Source organism: Chrysemys picta, chromosome 8 (genome assembly GCF_011386835.1).
Source record: "Chrysemys picta bellii isolate R12L10 chromosome 8, ASM1138683v2, whole genome shotgun sequence".
Taxonomy (NCBI): Eukaryota; Metazoa; Chordata; order Testudines; family Emydidae; genus Chrysemys; species Chrysemys picta.
This window is the reverse complement of record NC_088798.1, coordinates 42,265,466-42,280,977: the sequence shown is the minus strand read 5'-3', so window position 1 is coordinate 42,280,977 and position 15,512 is coordinate 42,265,466. Positions and strand designations below refer to the sequence as shown.

The 15,512-nt window shown below is 48.0% G+C and overlaps 1 long non-coding RNA gene across 1 annotated transcript in view; it reads right to left on the bottom strand.

The window, feature by feature from the left end:
* LOC135973033 (uncharacterized) overlaps positions 1–14,283 on the bottom strand; it is a 40,423-nt gene extending 26,140 nt beyond the window's left edge. The window contains exons 1-2 of the long non-coding RNA XR_010589720.1: positions 9,551–14,283; positions 1,006–1,278 (exon numbers count right to left, since the gene is read on the bottom strand). This is a non-coding gene — a long non-coding RNA (uncharacterized LOC135973033). The remainder of the gene's footprint in view (positions 1–1,005; positions 1,279–9,550) is intronic.
* Between the last annotated feature and the right edge of the window lie 1,229 nt (positions 14,284–15,512).

Sequence of the window (15,512 nt, the reverse complement as noted above, 5' to 3'; positions counted from 1 at the left end):
TGCAACTCCCCCACCTTTTCTGCCCTGCCTATCCTTCCTGAACAGTTTATATCCATCCATGACAGTACTCCAGTCACGTGAGTTATCCCACCAAGTTTCTGTTATTCCAATCACATTATAATTCCCTGACTGTGCCAGGACTTCCAGTTCTCCCTGCTTGTTTCCCAGGCTTCTTGCATTTGTGTATAGGCACTTAAGATAACTCTCTGATTGTCCTGCTTTCTCAGTATGAGGCAGGAGTCCTCCCCTCTTGTGCTCTCTTGCTTGTGCTTCCTCTCGGTATCCCACTTCCCCACTTACCTCAGGGCTTTGGTCTCCTTCCCCCAGTGAACCTAGTTTAAAGCCCTCCTCACTAGGTTAGTCAGCCTGCTTGCAAAGATGTTCTTCCCTCTCTTAGTTAGGTGGAGCCCATCTCTGCCTAGCACTCCTCCTTCTTGGAACACCATCCCATGGTCAAAGAATCCAAAGCCTTCTCTCCAACACCACCTGCATAGCCATTCGTTGACTTCCACGATTTGATGGTCTCTACCCGGGCCTTTTCCTTCCACACGGAGGATGGATGAGAACACCACTTGCACCTCAAACTCCTTTATCCTTCTTCCCAGAGCCACATAGTCTGCAGTGATCCGCTCAAGGTCATTCTTGGCAATATAATTGGTGCCCACATGGAGGAGCAGGGAGGGGTAGCGATCTGAGGGCTCGATGAGTCTCAGCAGGCGCTCCATCACATCGTGAATCCTAGCTCCTGGCAAGCAGCACACTTCTCGGTTTTCCCAGTCGGGACGGCAGATAGATGATTCAGTCCCACTGAGGGAGGGAGTCCCCAACCACCACCACCCGCCTCCTTCTCTTGGGAGCGGTGGTTGTAGAACCCCCATCCCTAGGACAGTGCATCTCATACCTTCCAATCGGTGGAGTCCCCTTCTGTTCACTTCCCTCAGATGTATCATCTAGTCCACTCTCCGCATTAGTACCTGTGGAGAGAACATGAAAATGGTTGCTCACCTGTATCTGCATTGCTGGTACATGGACGCTCCTCTTTCTTCTTCTGGAGGTCACATGCTGCCAAATTTCTTCACCGTCCTTCTGTCCCCGCTGTGCAGCCTGCTCCGATTCTTCAGAATGTTGTGCCCATAGAAGCATATCCTGGCGTCTGTCCAGGAAATCTTCATTTTCTCTTATGCAATGCAGGGTTGATACTTGTTTCTCCAGACCTTGAACCTTCTCTTCCAATATGGAGACCAGCTTGCACTTTGTACAGACAAAGTCACTTCTGTCCTGTGGAAGAAAGACAAACATGGTACATCCTGTGCAGGTCACAACAGCTTATCGCTCACCATCCATATTACCTTCCTTCTAAGAGCTTCCTCAGCTGTTGCAGTAAATACTCAGAGAAGCCTGCAAGATGAATGCCACAGTGGGCTCTCCCCAGGTGAACTACCAGTCAAGCTCCCTCTCATAGTCTTGCCGCTCAGCTAGTTCGCAGCTGACTGACTTTTTATAACAGTCAGGCCCACTCAAGGCCCACCTGGAACAAAGCAGTCCCAATTCACACTTTTCAAACAATCAAGCACTCAAATTTGAGCGAGTGGCACTGCAATCCCATGAGCCAATGAAATGAATGGAGTCATAATTAAAATTCCTGCAGTAGCGGTGCTAAAAATAAACTGGCTAGATTCTAAAGGGATTGTGGTGAATGGAATAACTGTAATGAAAAGTCCTGCAAAATATGAAGGAATGTGATGTTTCAGCTAGAATACCTTAGAACTCCTTTCTAGTCCTATCAAGGAAGCTATAGTATAAAACCTGTATTTGCTGTAGATCTAATCCATTTACAGAGAACTCAACTATGGAGACACTAAGAAACCCCATTGTAGTACATAGATTGCAGTGACATAAAATCCTGCAATTCACTGGAGTGACATAACTTATTCCTTAAAAAGGAGCAATTTTTAGATCTAACAACTCTGGTGGTAGTTTGAAGAGGGAGGAGAAAAGAAGGGTAGATCCATGCAACATTATTATTATTTTATTTTTATTTTATTATTTTAAAAAAGCTTGTTTTGAGTAATGGAGCTGTAATTACATCTGTAGGCTCGGGTGATCCCATAAACCACTCAAATTTTGCTCTTTTGAATTGACATGAGGAGAAACTCTCAATGTAATTACAGGTTTGTAATTTGCAGTTGCCTGTTGTTTGAGTATGGAGTTTTCTTTAATATCTAAATCGAAGAAACTTACCTACTTGTTATTTACATAGCTGCTTCATCTAACCTCGTGTCAAGAATATAAGCAGGACTTTAAGGTTGCCAATGTGTAAATCCAGCATTTCTTGGGTGCCTCTGTCAGTCCCCACAGAATTCAAGCTATCATTAAAACACAATAGAAAATCTTCCACTGCGATCCAATGCCTTCCTCAGTCTGCAGACAGGCTGAAAAAGTAGCTGTATTAACTGCCTCATTCAGTATGGGATATTAACTCTGAAGCCTAATGATAAATTACATATTAACATTAAACTGTTTTGCCCTTTATTGTTTTAGCTGAAACATCTGGTATCGCTGGACATGGTAGATTTTTAGAGTCAGGAAAGATCTGCTAGGTTATTGCGTACATCCTCGGGGTCTACTGCAGGATTGTTCTCATTATTCTCCACAGCTTTGTCCAGTCTAGCTCATCCATGGTTGCTGCTTAGGGACTGCAACAGAAAATACTGCCATATCACATGCTCTGTGCAGGTGTTCATGACCTCATGAATGTGAATGTAGTGGCCCCTCCCTAATTCTCCTTTCCCTGTCAGCTTATTCAGTGCTGGTCCAAAGATCCCTCTTCCCCTATACCCAGAGTCCATAGCTTCCCCATGCAGCTGGTTTGCCCTCCTCCCAAAGGTACTACCCATAAGCTGTCCCTCTGACAAGGGGTCACTTTATCTCCAGTGAATTAGGGGTAAATTATTATTACAGGTGTATCTATACAGGGCTCATCACAGTATCATCTGGACACTGTAATTCACACAGTGGTCAGACCTTTACTGCCACGCATAATGACAACAGCATCTTATGAACATCTATCTCATTTAGTCATATCAGATAGTTTTCATTCACTATTTAATGCATGGGGATATAAAGTATTTAGTTGAGAACAGGGTTCCTTTTATTTAATTTATTTATTTAATTTATATATATATATATATATATATATATATATAAAAAAAAATATAAATGAATGTCACAGAAAGATTTATGAGGATCACAAGAGCAAGTCTGCAGTTTTAATTCTATTTAAAACAACAACCTCTGTTCTGCAGGTGAAGCAATGACAGATTGATGAAATGCATCCTTAGGTTATTTGGCTTTCTCTATCTCCCCGCCCCCAGATAAGTGTGAAGTAATAACTTTTAAACAATCACCCTTTCACTCCCTTCATGTTACAGATCATATCCAGAATAAGCCAGGTATAACAAGGTTGATTAGTATTTTGCATTGCAGGGAACCATGTATGCCACTGTAGTATTAAAACTTTTGACTGTTATAACACTTTCCATCCAAGGGTCTCAAACCAGTTTAAAAACATTAGTGAAGTCTTCATTGATATGGTGGCAGGGTAGTATTATTGTATCCCATTTTATTACAGGGGGATACTAGTGTATAGAGAAATTACGTAACTTGACCAATGTCACAGGGAAATCTGTGAAAACTAGTGATAGAATCCATATATCATGAGACCTGGTCCTATGTGTTAACCTCAGCTTGAATGTCGTCAAGAAGAAGTGATGTTTCTTATGGTTTGGGAGAGGCTGTTCTGGTAATTCTGGCATTTTTTAGAAGGAGGATGTTTTGTCTTTCACATTAAGAATTGATTGCACAATCCTGGTGTACTCCTCATTTAGTAATTCGGTCTCTCTTGGGTATTTGACAGAGAGCTATTTTTCCTAAACTGTCAAAAGAGGGCTTCTTATCTATTTCCCTCCAATCCTTCTGTGAGTGAATTAACTATAAATCATCTTCCATCGCATGATGTGGACTCCACCAGCTTTAAGGGATATCCTGGGTCCATAGCTGAAGAATCCTTATATGATAACTGGGGAGGCAGGGAGCAAGCGTGAAGGCATGGGACCTTTGTGATGGTGATCAATGACTATAAGGATCCTGGGGGATTCACTGGTTTGGGTGTCAAATCTGCTTCTGGAACATGGGTCAGAGCTGGACAAAGAGTATATATTCCATGAGACTATAATAAGGAGAAAAGTTCTTGAGTCTTGGCTTTTTAAGCCAGTTCCTATCTTCAGCATGGGTGATGAAAGCAGGAGCGGCGCCAGGGTTTTTGGCGCCCTAGGCGGGGGTCCTTCCGCGCTCCTGGTCGTCGTTGGCAATTCTGCAGCGGGGGGGTGGGGGTCCTTCTGCGCTCCTGGTCTTTGGGGCACTTCGGCGGCGGGTCCTGGAGCGAGTGAAGGACCCCCCGCCGCCGAATTGCCGCCAAGGGCGGCAAAATGCCACCCCCCAAATCCTGGCACCCTAGGTTACCGCCTAGGTCGCCTAAATGGAAGCGCCGGCCCTGGATGAAAGGCAGCTATGTGTTCAGATATCTGTTGTATAAACTGTTCTTATGGATAGCCCAGGGGTAGGCAACCTTTCAGAAGTGGTGTGCCGAGTCTTCATTTATTCACTTTAATTTAAGGCTTCGCGTGCCGGTAATACATTTTAAGGTTTTTTTAGACGGGGTCTGTAGCGGGGTGGTTACCCTGCTCCTGCAGAGGGGTTTAAAACAGCCCTGGCAGAGGGCTGGGGCAAAGAGAAAAGCTACTGGGCTGATTGGGGAAGTAGCCAGAGCTGGGCCACGCCCCAATCAGGCCCCAGCTGGCCTGTATAAGAAGGCTGGGAGCCAGGAGCTCAAGAGTTTCTCTCTGCCTTCAGAGAGAGAAGGGCCTGGCTGCAGGGAGCTAGACAGGGTACCTGTAGTGGAGCAGGGCTGGGGAAAGGCTGAGGAGCTGGGGAGCGCCAGCCTAGATAGCCCCAGGCTGTGGCCTGGTAATAGGCCAAGAGGTACGGGGGGTTGCAGAGGGCAGCCCAGGGCTAGGCCAAGGCAGCAGGTCCAAACCCAACCTTACCTGTGATGAGTGGCCTATACTGAAGTCTGCTGCAGGGAGCGGGGGCTAGTTGGTGACTGGCAGTGGCCTTATTCTGAGGTAAGGTGGGGATAGTGGGTGGGGGTTCCCCAGGGAGGGGAGACCTAGTGTGTGGGTACTGCCAGGGGGCAGCACCCAGAGCAAGGAGCACCGGGGTCCTGGGAGGGACATGGAGGCCTGAGGAAGAGGACAGGCAGATCACTGGCCTGAAGAGGGCGCTCCAGAGGCTGGAGAGCTGATTCCCCGGAGTAACCAGTAGGGGGCGCTGCAGGGGTGAGTCTGGACTTCTTTACAGGGTCTCTCTCTAAGTGTATATTACATAATTAAACTATTGTTGTATGTAAAGTAAACAAGGTTTTCAAAATGTTTAAGAAGCTTCATTTAAAATTAAATTAAAATGCTGATCTTACGCCGCCAGCCTGCTCAGCCCACTGGATGGGGGGTTCAGGGCAGAGGGCTGGGGTGTGTGTGTGGAGATGCAGGGCAGAAGGCTGGGTGTTGGGGGCAACTCGAGGTCAGGGCTGGGGAGGGTGTGGGGGGTGCAGGGCAGAGGGCTGGGGAGGGTGTGGGGGGTGCAGGGCAGAGGGCTGGGTGTGTTGGTGTGGGGGGTGCAGGGCAGAAGGCTGGGGTGCTCGGCTCATGGCAGGGGGCTGGGAGGGATATGACCTGTTCCACCCCCTTCCCCCAGGCCCGTCCCTACCTCTCTCTGCCTCCTCTACGGAGCAGCCACCATGCTGCGCTCGGCTCTGCTCCTCTGGGAGGAGGAGGGGCCGGAATGCACCACGCTGTGGGAAGAAGCGGGGGGGGGGGAGGGGAGGGAGTGTGGCTGCCGCAGGACCAAGCTTCTGCCTCCTGCCCCTGCAAGGGAGAGAGGTGGGCGGGGGGGCTGAGTGGGGTGGGGGGCCGGGATCTCCCCACCACCACTCTCCCCTGCGGGGGCAGGAGGCAGAAGCTTGATCCTGCGGCAGCCAAGTTTTCCCCTCCCCCTTCTTCTCCAAGCATTGCGCTTTCCGGCCCCTCCTCCTCCTCCTCTCAGTGGGTAGCAGCATGCCACTCAGAATCGGCTCACGTGCCATGTTTGGCACGCATGCCATAGGTTGCCGACCCCTGGGCTAGCCAGTTATGACTTCCCAGATTTTCATAAGCCATCTGCCTAGCATTCTCTTTTTTCCAGTTTGCAGCAATAGTAATTCTAGCAGCTTATAACCATGAAGTAGCACAACCTGGCAACACTTAACATAAAGTAAGAGAAACAATAGATTAATTTAAAATTTTATCCACCAACAATCAGAATCTTTTGATTTTTGGACAATTCGGGAATATGATTTCCTTAGTCATTTCAGGATAAATCATTTTTAGGAAAACCACCCCTGTGCTGAGGGTTATCACAAAGCTTTCGTACCAATCTGGTTCCATCTAAACCCATTTTTCAACTGCACAATTAGCTGCAACATGAACAGATTAATTCTTCTCCGAAACTAAGATTTTTTTATTTGCATGCCAATGAAAACTGTCAATAAAAATCAGAAAATATTACATGCCACATATGGTCTAAGTAGCATGTATTTCAGGGAATCTCTGTGTGACAGAAACTGAATGTGGCCAAGAAATTCCCAGCTAAACCTGCAGATCTGGCTCTTTTCTAGCACTGTTATTCCTGTGTGTCTCACAACAGCCCATATATTTAATGCAACACAGTATCTAGGCTGGAGATAGTACATTGATTATGGGACAGCAGCAGCCTTAGCATTAATGCCCAGATCTTTAAAGGTATTTAGGCATCCAATTTCCATTGAAATGAATGGGAGTTAGGTGCCTGAATACCTTTTGAGTAGCTGGGCCTAAGTTTCTTAGTTATTGGTGGTTTATTAGATGCCCTAATGTTATTGGAACTAGGGCTTGTGTGACCTCTGCAGGGTCCAGTCTATGTGGGGTTTATGACCCAAACCTTCTATGGTCTCTTTCTAAAACAGAGGTCCCCAAACTGTGGTGCTCCCCCCAGGGGTGTGGAGGAATGTCCAGGGAGATGTGGTGGGGCCCAGGAAGGGAGCGCCACCCAGCCCCTCTCTACCCCAGCTGCCCCCGTGTGTGGATCTGTCCCCAGCCTCGGCATGGCTCCGCTCCTGGCCCTGCCCCTGCTCCTGCTCCGACTCCCAGCCTCGGCCACTGGCCATGGCTCCATTCCCTGGCCATGGGCCTGACTGCCAGCTCCCATTTCAGCCCAGCTGTGGCTCCATTCCCTGGCTACAGCCCCGCTCCCAGATCCAGACCGGCCCCAGCCTTGGCCCCCTTACCTCTGTCCATGTCTCCCCACGAGCCGCAGTCCCGCTCCCAGCCCTGGCTCTGGTGGGGCACAGACGGGGGCATGATCCTCAAAAGTTTGGGGACCACTGTCCTAGGATTTAGCAGGAGTGGGCCAACCCTTGATGGCTCACTTTGAGGTTGAGGTTCTACAGAATTTTAACCTGTAGCCAACTCAGCAAATCACCCCACAGCATTCATGTTGCTTAGCAACCATGTGCTAAGACTTAAGGGGTGCTGTCTGACTCTTCTGCTTCACCTAGCAGTGGCTCCAGAAGGACAAGGAATGTGTCTACTTTCCTGCTGCTTCTGTGAGTGCGGGAGAGGTGTGGAAGTTAAGTCACTTCCTGACTCCTGCTGAAGAGCCAGTGGATTAGTGGTGTTGCTGGCCCAGAGGGCCCGAGGGGGCAACAGGGTTCGTTGCCCGGTGTGCGTCGCACCAATAGACACACCAGGGTGGGGTTTCATCGGCACTTATGGCCTTTCACCCCCCCCCCCCCCCGAGTTACCTGGTAGCTATGCCTAGTGACGCCAACAATTCCCTCCTTTGAAAACACTCAACAAACCTTTGGCAGAGTTTTCTCATACTCTAACTACAAAATGCGATTAAGCTCCATGCAATTGGGATCATCAATGAGAGGGTATAAAGGAACTTCTGGGGAATGGGAGGTACAAATCTTATGTATAAGCACCTTACAGCAAGTGAGCAAAAGAAAAAGAACAAAACATATCACAACACCTATGAGCAAGAGGCGAACAATGCCTTCCCCTAGACCAGGTAACCAACCCCAAAGGGAATCAAAAATAGTGGATTCTCCTTCCTGGGCCTTCCACTGGTTCAAGGCCTGTTTGGCTGACAAGATGTGCTTGTTAATATCCTGTGAAAACTCTGGGACATAGGTACAACATTCTTCTCCAATAAGGGCACAGACCCCACCCCGTGAGGCTAACACATAATCTAAGGCCTGGCGGTTTTGCAGAGCCAGCAATCGAAGCTGGTACAGCTTGGAGCTTATGCCTTTTTCTATGGCCAGGGTATCATTGGCAAACTGGGTGAGAATTTAGAATGTCTCCTGTAGAGTTGGGTTAGCCGTCCCACCCCATAAGTAGGGAGGAATATCATCCCAAACCTGTCTCCCTTCCCGATGGGTTCAATGGTAGCTCTCAAGGACCGATAGTACCTGGGGCGACCTGAGGGAGCCTGGGTCAGAACACGGAGGGGAGGAGCGAGATAGCCTTTGTAACAGCTACTATGCCAACCATGAGGAAGCCATTTGTAGGCACTATTACCACAGACCCAGAATGCTTCACCATAACTAGCCTTTCCATTGTTACCTTGTAGGTTCCGTAGGGTGGCTTGTCGGGAAAGGGCAAAAAATGCAGTGCCGGTTTGCCAACCGGTGGCATTTAGTACAGGAACAGTGAGACTTATACCAGGACCAATATAAAATCTACATGTACTAATGCCGGCAAACCAGGTATGATTACTTGTACTGGCTTGCTGAAAACATATGAGACCAGTGGGTGGAGAGCGTAAATGAATGGGCTGGGGTTTCCGAGTGCTACTATAGTGGGAATTCCAAGAGCCATTGTGTAGGCCATAAGGAGCTTCCGCAGTACAGTTAGATCGCAAACTTAAATTATCAGAGGTGCTGCTGCTGGTAACCATCCACCTTTGACAAAAGTCTGACCAATTTTGGGGAACTACTCTCCAGGGCAATCCAGCCGAATGGTGGGGAGTCTGGGCACATATCCAACAGTGGGAGAGATTGAACTCACGGGCAAAGGCAATTTTCAGGGCCTCATAGGTATTGGTAGCCAGGTCTGCAGGGATGGCTCCCCATCCTGCATGCGATATGGGTGAAACAGTAGGTAACAGAAGGATTGCTTCTGTGACAAAAAGGAATGTTGTGAGAGACCCTAACCTGAACCCATATTGTAATTACAACAACCCAAATGCCCAGAAGATAAGAATTATTGACACCAAACAAATCAAAAAATAAAAGGACCAAGACCATAGGCTAGGTCGGCCTTCTGTGAATAGATAGAACCAATGCTCAGGGTTTTCACGGGGAGTGCGCTGTGGCTGTTCAAAGAGATTACCAGGCATTCCCAGTTACCCTTACCGTCTTTTGAATAACAGCTTAAGTCCCAAATCGTCGCTGGCAGTCTTTTCTGCAGGCTGGACAGTCCACTGTTCAGGAGTGGGTACTGCTTTCAGTCGAGAGTGATGAATCCAGTTCTTGTGTCCTTTGACCTTTGCTGCCGTGTGGGAGACCAGCAGGACGGTGTGGGGTCCCTTCCACTTCTCTTGGAGAGGCTCGTCCTTCCAGGTCTGAACGAGAATGGAGTCACCTGGCTGCAAGTAGTGGACAGGGGCATCCAGCAGAAGAGGCTGTGAATCTTTGGTGTATCTGTGAAGAGAAGAAAGAACAGCAGACAGAGAGCACATGTACTGAGACAAGAAACCACACTCCATTTCCCACTCTCCTGCCAGAACCGGTGTACCGTTCAGAGGCCATGCCCTTCCAAACATAATTTCGAAGGGACTAAGCCCTAACCTGCCCTTGGGGAGAGCACGAATGCGGAATAACACAAGGGGCAAAGCATCAGGCCACCTAAGAAAGGCCTCCTGACAGACCTTTGAGAGGTGTTGCTTGAGTGTCTGATTTGTGCGTTCCGCTACTCTACTGGCTTGTGGTCGCCATGGTATGTGGAGTTTCCAGGCGATTTGCAAGGCACTTGATATCTTTTGAACAACTTGAGATGTGAAGTGTGTTCCGTTATCAGATTACATCTACTGGGGGAGTCCAAAGCGAGGAATGATCTCTTTGACAAACTTAAGAGCCACTGTTTTGGCAGTGTTGTTACGACATGGGAAGGCTTCGGGCCATCCGCTGAATCGATCCACCAAGACGAGGAGATACCTGTACCCTTGGGTCTGGGGAAACTCAGTAAAGTCTATTTGCCACACCAATCCTGGGCCTGGGGTAGGTTCCAGGGTGGCTGGCAACACTGCTACTCCTGGTCGAGGGTTATTCTTTTGGCAGATTAAACATTCAGCTTGTACCTGGGATGCTAGGGGTTTAAGTCCAGAGGTTAGAAAATATTTATTCATAAGCTGGGTAAGAGCCTCTCTGCCTGCGTGGGTGGTTTGATGCAGTTTCTGCAACACTGGTTGGATCAGGACCTTGGGCAGGAGGATTTTTCCCTCTGTGGAATAAAGCCATCCCTCCTTTTCCTGGAGACTGAGCCTGTCAGCCAGGTTTCTGTCATCATGGGAGTACTGAGGAGCTGCAAGCTCACCTACTGATGGGATGAGGGCATGCATTTGGGCATTCTCCTCTGTTGGTGATTTCAGGGTAGCAGCGCGCTTGGCTTCCCTGTCTGCTCTGGCATTGCCCTTAGTTACATCTTGATCTTCCTTTTGATGGGCTCTGCAGTGCACCACTGCTACTGCTGAGGGGAGTTGTACCGCTTCTAACAGCCGGTGAATTTGAGACCCATGCTTAACCGGGGAGCCTTGGGCTGTTAGCATCCCTCTTTGCTTCCACAGACCAGCGTGAGCATGCAATACCCCCAAAGCATATTTCGAGTCAGTAAAGGTATTAACCCGTTTGTCTCTTGCCAGCTCGAGTGCACGAGTCAGGGCCACTAGTTCAGCAAGCTGGGCAGATGTCCCAGCAGGTAAACTCTCAGCTTCCACGGTATCATGAAGGGTCACAATAGCATAACCCGCCCTCCTTTGCCCATCCACAACGGCACTACTGCCATTGGTATACCATTCCAAGTCAGCATTTGGGAGTAGTTGATCTTTTAAATCTGAGCGGCTGGAGTATTGGGCATCTATGATTTCCAGACAGTCATGTTCCTGCTTTTCTGTTTCTGGTAGCTGGATTAAGGGAGGGACAGGTTTGCAGGGTAACTTCAGGGTTCTCTAACAGTTTCGCTTGGTACCGAGCAACCCGAGCCTGTGTGAGCCAGAGCCCATCCTTAATGTCCAGCAGGGCTTGGACCATCTGGGGAATATACACTTGCACAGTTCCTCCCAGTGTCAGTTTTTCAGCTTCCCCAAGCACTAGGGCAGTGGCTGTGACCGCCCTCAAGCATGCTGGCCATCCCTTTGCAATTTGATCCAGTTGTTTAGAGAAATATGCCACAGGATGTTTCCAGGTGCCTAATAACTGAGCAAGCACTCCCAGGGCTACCCCTTTTCTTTCATGCACATACAGTTGGAATGGCTTAGAGAGATCCGGCAGACCCAGGGCTGGGGCTTCCATCAACTTCCTTTTCAAGATTTTAAATGCCCTGTCTGCTTCTGGGGACCAGTGAAAGGGGTCATGATCCGTTTCCTTAACACATTCGTACAGAGGTTTAGCCCACAGTCCATACTCTGGGATCCATATTCTGCAAAAGCCTGCCATTCCCAGAAATGCCCTGAGCCGTTTACGGTTGCTTGGGATAGGAACTTGGCAGATAGCCTCCTTCCTTTCATTTGAGAGCTGCCTCTCTCCCTGCCTTATGTGAAATCCCAGATACTGTTCTTCTGAAAGAGCAATTTGAGCCTTGCTCTGAGCTACCTGGTATCCTCGGAGTCCAACAAAATTCAGGAGGCTCACAGTATCAGGGGGGTAGCCGTGTTAGTCTGAATCTGTAAAAAGCAACAGAGGGTCCTGTGGCACCTTTAAGACGAACAGAAGTAGTGGGAGCATAAGCTTTCGTGGGTAAGAACCTCACTTCTTCAGATGCAAGGAGGCTCACAGTGGCTTTGAGACAAGGGATCAGACCCACAGCAGCAATTAGTAAGTCATCTACATATTGCAGGAGGAGGACTCTGTCTGAATTATTCCACTCCTCCAAGTCTCTGGCCAGAGCCTGGCCGAACAGAGTGGGGGAATTTTTAAATCCCTGGGCCAATACCGTCCAGCAAAGCTGCTTTTTAACCCTTCTGTTGTCCTCCCACTCGAAGGAGAATATCTCCTGAGATTGGGTGTCGACTGGAATCATGAAAAAAGCGTCTTTTAAATCTAGGACCGAGAAATGGGTATACTGCCCCCCTTTTCTTGGTTGTCAGCCAAGTCTTAGCTGTGAACAATGTCCTTGGATGGGGCCAGCATGACTGAGCTTGCTAGCTATATTTTCCAGTTAACTCGTTCTGTTCTTTTTCCTTCTCCCTTTCTTGGCTTCTTTTAACCTACAAAGGAACCTTCCACTCTTCACTCATACACCTTTTCCCAACAATGAACACATACACATTGCCATTATACACCCTTCCAGTAAAATAACTTCTATACAGAGCTTTGAAGCAACAAACCAGGACGAGCACACCCACTTTTGAGGATTCCACTCAGTACAACCTCTGGTGTCCAATAGCTTTCCTTTTTAAACCTTAAATGCCTTCTCTGTGCCTCCTCCTTAGCCTTAGCTATAACCTGATTCCGCTCCACCTCAGACAACAAGGTTCTCATAAGTATATTGCAATCATCCCAGTCAGGCTTATGGCTTGCTAGACACCCTTCAAAGATTGAAATAAATTTGCTTGGTTTCGTTGAGAATTCCCCTGCTTCTGCCTTAAAGGCAGCTAGGTGCACTGGGTTAAAAGGAACATGAGAATACACTGGCACAATCTGGGTTGCACGATCCTGTGTTCCTGGACGGGCTACCACATTCTCAATAATCAACGGATACAATCCCACTGAGGGGGTACTCTCTGGAGCCTGTGGGGGTGTTGGAGCCGAAGGGGATACCGATTCTGCCATTACAACTGTGGGAGGGTTCTGGGGATTAGCAGCAGGTACTACCGAGTTTGTCGGAGTCAAATGGCACTTGTGCAAAATATCAGGCCTATTTCTTAACATCATAAACGTATACGCATAGAGGTGTTCATTCCATTTACCAGTTTGCTGACAAAACAAAAGTAACTGAAGGATTGTGTTGTAATTAAGTGATCCTTCTGGTGGCCACCTTTCCTGGCACTCTAGCTGGTATTGAGGCCAGTCAACTGTACAGAACCTTTTCAATTTACTTCTAAGCATCGAATCTGACCCAAACACGTCCCAATTTTGCTAGAATGCATTCTAAGGGCGTACACTGTGCCCCGCCGGCTGTACTCTGTCCCTGCCCCATACTCTAGGGAGACACTCGGCGTCCCCGGGTAAAAACAGGTAAAGTCCCCACTGGACTCTTCCTACCTTATCCAAGGGTCCGGTTCCTCACCGTCGCCTCCACTGTCCGAGCGCGTTGCACCGTTGTGCCCTCCGGGGTCGATCACACCACGTCTCTGCTGAGGCCCCAGATGAAGTCACTGGTGCGCTCTGGGCGTTGGTCGTCGCCGTAATCCGTTGGCCTCCAGGAGGGATCCGGGCAAGGCTAAATTTCAGCCTCGAGCCCCATGTTGGGCGCCAAAACTGTTGCCGGCCCAGAGGGCCTGAGGGGGCAACAGAGTTCGTTGCCCGGTGTGCATTGCATCAATAGACACACCAGGGTAGAGAAGCAAACCAAATTTATTCAAGAGCTCTGAATAGGCACTAGGAGAGCAGTCTCAAATCAAGCGCAGCAAATACAAGTAAGTTTCCCATTTTATATTCCAAGCTGTTTGTGTACAAGTCTTTGTTCTGTTCCCCCCCATACTCCTCCCTTCCCGATAGCAGTTACAGCGGGCAGTACATTGTGGCGTGTTAGAAAAGTTCTCATCCGCATGGTTATCTTTGGCCTTGCAAGCTCTACATAGTAGGTCTCTCCCTCCCCTTTTCCCCCTCGTTATCACTACTGCTTCTGCTAGTGTGAGCGAAACTGCAGCTGTCTGCTAAAAAAGCTGACCGTTACATATTCTGCTTCAGCATTTAGGCTGTTAGCATGGAGGCTGGTTAAAGTTCACAAGACGGAATTACTGTGGCTCACTTAGACCCAGAGCAGGGGGGTTTCATCGGCACTTATGGCCTTCCACCCCCCTGAGTTACCTGGTAGCTATGCCTAGTGACGCCAACAGTGGGGTATTGGCTACTTGCCAGACACAGAAGAAACAAGATGGCTGCCTGGTAACCCTTAAAGAAGAAAGCGGCATCTGATCTATGGGCATCAGGTCACTGGCTTCTCAAAGTCAATGAGGGTAGGATGGACAGCTTCCCAGGACCTCTGAGGAAGGCTCCAAGTGGAGAACATAGCAGGGTGGGAGCCAGGACTTGAGCATGAGCTCATGTCTGTGAAAATGTTACATACCCAACTACTTGTTTGAGGGCTTATTGATTTTCGGTTGAGTTCTGGGTTCTGCCTGAACCCTTTACATAACACTAATGTGCCATCACTTTTATTGTACCTAACTTTCTTTGGATGTTGACCATGGTGAAACATACAGAGAGGTGTTTTATTTTATTTTTTTTTAAACAAAATGTCCAACTGGTGTGGTATGATATTGGCAGATGCCCTTAAACTGAGTAACTTTACTTACATTCCAGCAGTGTTCTCAGACCAATAATACTGAGAAAGAGACAGTGCCAAGTACACGTGGTAACATCAGAATATGCTCAAACAAATATCTTGCTTCTGTTTAAGAACTGCACTCAAAAGCCATAACAATATTATTTAGGCGTCAGACTGGTTGGATATGGAAATTTTGTGTGTGTGAGAAAATTTGCCCCTTCTTTTTCTTAGAAAAATGTTGAAACTCAAAATGTTCTGACCAGCTTTATATAGGTGTTTAACCCTAACCTTTTATTTCAAAGTCAGTAATGGGAGAAAAAGAGGAAAGTGTCTTAAATTCTATCTGTTTGGGGGTTTCTTTTGGATCCAGCATGTTGTGAATAGAAATAGTATAGTTCTTCTTTTGGCTTCAGGAGCTGTTGTCAAAGAAAATGAGACACTCCTGTTGGCACTGTACTGTATCTGCAGAGCTTCTGTGCCCAATACACTGTGAACTGAACTGTTACAGTTCTTCCAACGGGTGCTGTAACGGCTCCTTCAGGGGTCGGCAACGTTTGGCACATGGCTCGCCCTGTCTGATTTAACATGAGATAAAAGTAACTATAGATGATATATCTGAGTCATATAAATGATACAAAAATAGGAATTACTATAGAGGATCAAATGTAT